Source organism: Ixodes scapularis, unplaced genomic scaffold, assembly GCF_016920785.2.
Source record: "Ixodes scapularis isolate PalLabHiFi unplaced genomic scaffold, ASM1692078v2 PGA_scaffold2__306_contigs__length_199485367, whole genome shotgun sequence".
Lineage (NCBI taxonomy): Eukaryota > Metazoa > Arthropoda > Arachnida > Ixodida > Ixodidae > Ixodes > Ixodes scapularis.
The window spans coordinates 98,386,700-98,390,556 of record NW_024609857.1 but is presented as its reverse complement, the minus strand read 5'-3'; positions in this window follow the sequence as shown (position 1 = coordinate 98,390,556).

The following is a 3,857-nucleotide window of genomic DNA, read 5'->3' as shown; positions in this document are numbered from 1 at the left end:
GAATATATACGAAGCAAATTTGAAACCGTTAGCATCTATAGAATACATTTAGTCTGGTAAACGCGATATAGTTTCAGATTAGCTTACATGATTTAAAAGACAAAAATATTGATATCTTCGAACAGGCAGTATCTAGATGGTTTTGCTCAAGACTGAGCACTAACAGATTGAATACCCAAATATATAAGCGAAAACATTGACTGATATCAAATTTAGCGATCTTACGTCGGCAGGAAAGAAGAATATGACTTTTAGAAAACAGTGCGTGAAGGTGACCGCACACAGATAAAAAAAGAATATATATTTCTTATGCCCCTTGTCACATACAATACACCCCGAAATTTCAGTTCGACAGACAGCGCACTGACGTCCAACCGACGGTACCAACTTTCACGAGCGGCTTGATAGCCGAGTTGTACAACTTATGAAAATAGCTAATGTACGTGTGACTGACTGCAAAAAAAAAGTAATCCGGGTTTTCTTGACCCTACTGTAAAACCTCAGTTTATTTGTTCTGTAGTCTTTGATACGTATACTTTAGCTGTTTAATATGTTATATTCCACCGTCATTAAGCCTCTCGTAAAAGTTGCGGTCGTCAGTTTGACATCAGTGGGCTCTACGTCGAACTGAAATTTTGGGGTGCCATATATGTGACAAGGGGCGTAAAGGCTACACCATATTTTCTTAAAGTGCAAAACCGACAATCAAAAGTTTTTTTTGTTTTTTTTTAGTTGGGTTGTTTCACGTTATTACCCACGTCGCATGAGAGGCTGGCGAAAAGATCCACCTACGCAGTTCTTTTGCGGGATTATTATTCTCAGTTTCAGGTTCTAGACATGGAATTGTCAGTAATTTCGGCTACGATATAGCGCGCTGTGAAAGGGCCCATATATTGCCGCGCTCGCAGCTGAGCAAGCAGGCAACGCTGCCCTGGCCCAACGGTTATCTCGCTTGTCTACGACGCAGAAAGCCAGGGTTCGATTCCTGGCCGCGCCGCATTTTTGTTGACTCTATAATGTGATGTTCTGGTGCATTCGGGAATATCGTCCCTGCTGATTGGAAGTTAGATTGTTCTACCGAGAAAACCTTCTACGGCCGAATGTTCCAGAAACCCACGCGTGTACAAAAGGGTTCAGCGTGGCAAGCCGGAGTCAGTCTCGCCCCAGCCTTCGATCCTGCTGTTACGGCGCCAACGGCGCCCGCGACGCTCTATTGTTATCTTCTGTTCCTTTTTTGTTTTGGGCACAAGTTCGCCTTATTAAACTTTTAGTTTAATGGGGCGAACTTGTCGCCTCATTTCGTCGCCTCATCGTGACAATATTAGTGATTGTGCGAACGTCCAAAGCCCTCTGCGGTAAGTTAGGTGCGATTTTCGTCAATTTTTTTGTTTATTCTAAAGCACCTTCATTCTCACCTGAGGAGTTTCGGAAGTCGCAAAAGTTAGAATGATGTGACAGCATAAGGAAGCCAGGGTTTTTGTATTGAAGTTAAGACAGTATTATTGAGTACACTATCGCAGGGCGGTATAGTGCCCCTTTATACTATACAATCGGTGGAGACAAGACTATATCATAGGTTATAAAACTTTATTGGTTTCCTGTTTGATCCTGAAAAAATTAACTTGTTAATTACTGCTCGTTGTTTACCAAATATTTAAGTCCCCTGCAATTCCTGCATCTCCATTGCTAGTTAGAACGGAGGAAAAAAAGAGCTCAGAATTTAGCTTCCGAACACAGTAGTTACCCTTTCATCTTATATCTTTAACATTCAAAGGGGCTAAGCCTTCTAGAGAGCTAAAAGCAACATTGACATTGACACGATGCCTGTACAAAGATTACTCCACGCTTGACTTTATCAAAAAAGGGCGCGCCCTAGCCCACATAAAAAGAAGAAAAAATACAATGAAGCCTGTATTTCTGCACTTTATTTTTTGAACATTATAACATCTAAATTTTTGTAATTTTCAGTTTAGATACATTGTTGTAGTCACTGAGTTGGCTACGGTAAGGCTACATGGTGAAACGGAGTAGGGACGCTTGGGATAAGAGAATTGCTTATAATTTCGAAGACCGGTCTGTTTCATTTTTACCTTGGCAACAACCCCGACACTTGTTTTTTTTTTTTTTTTTACATTTGAAAACTGCCAATATTTCCAATCGACTCGATTCGAACAGAGGTAAGGAGTAAGCTAATTTCGACAGCAACTTCCGAGTCATATATGGTAGTAGTATACTTTTACCACAAATATTTGTGAATTCAAAATTTCACATGGGTTCCCTGCATAGTCAGTCAGACATGCCCCCCACCCCTTAAAAAATAAGTTACTTTTAAAGCTCCGATGCCAATGCTTATTTAGGTTTCAGCCGTCTAAAATCGTTAAATTCGGCGATCCCAGACGACCCTAGTCTCTACTGACGAATGTCTAAAATAATACTTCGTGTTGGTGACCGTAGCCTTGTTATGAAACAAGCTTTTTTGTCGAGTATTGATTTCAACGAAGTCAATGCTTGACCAAATCATTAGAATCGACAAAATCGAAATCAGTACTCGAAAAAATCGTTAAATTCGACCAAATCAAAATCAATACTCAAGAAAACCGTTAACTCCAGTAACCCCAGACGACCCTTCGTACAGACGAATGTCTAAACAAATATCTAGGGTTGGAAACCGTAGCTTTGTTAAGAAAGGCCTTTTGTCGAGTATGGGTTCCAACAAAAGCAGGAGACGCGAAAGAGTACAAACACACAGCCGTCTATTCCTCCGTCTCAATCTTCAAGCTAACATAAATTGCTATCTTACCGTCAATGAACGGGAGCGATAGACTTTTCTTGCTGCGGTTGCGTGCTTACAAAACTGTTTTTGTTTTTTGTCCTTGGGAAGTCACAAAACTATAGTTACACATTCTTAATGTGTAAACTGTAGATTTTAGCTGGCCGTCAATCATTTCAGGTCAGTGTTTGGAAAAATATAGTAAAAAAAAAATCTGTTTGTCTACTAACAATTGAAAAATAAGTCAGCATATATCAAAATTCGCCAAACCTTGGCGGCACGTTTTTTTTTTTTTTTTTTTTTTTGTTGCAAATTTTGTTATGAAAGATATCTGCGAGGAATCAGCGAGAAAATTGACATGTAAAACCGGTGGAATTTCAAGCAGCTAAAAAAAAGCATACAAGGAAGCTGTGTCACCTTTGGTCGTGTATGGCGTAGTAATTGAGGTGATACAGGCTTTCGATTTCCCTGAAGACCATACGTATTTTGACAGTAGAATTGATTATCCTTCCTAATGTCCCGTGTAATATTACCGAAGCAAACTAGAATAAGTTCGCGTTATACTTTCTGACACTATGGAGGCCAGTGAGACCGACACTGGTGTAAAGAGAAGTAAACAAAGTTGATTAGGTGTGGAAGCTATGATATACACGTTGACATTGTAAATAGGGCGAAAAAGTTCGTCTGCTCTCTGAGCACCTCGTGCGTTTGTTTCGCCCGTCAAATGCGCCCACGTGGTGTGGTTTACCCCCAACCTCAACCAACGACAACACCAGCTTGACTGCCCCGTCATCGCGCATTTACTATCTGCTCCCTGTTTTGTCTTTTGATTGGCGTGCCCCACCCAGCGTTCCCATCCCATGTGCCAATAACACATTTTCGCACACTTGTTTGCCGTATAGGATCAAGCAAACTAGATTTTAAGCAATAGAAAATCAGAAATAAAAAATCGTTAACAAGCTCCCACACAAAAACTAGAACTACGATGTTACATGGTAGCAACGCGCTGCCTACTGCAGCACTGTTATGACCATCTGTCCGTTTTTCTATCCCCTCGGGTTCAATCCCCTCACAATGAACACCAACA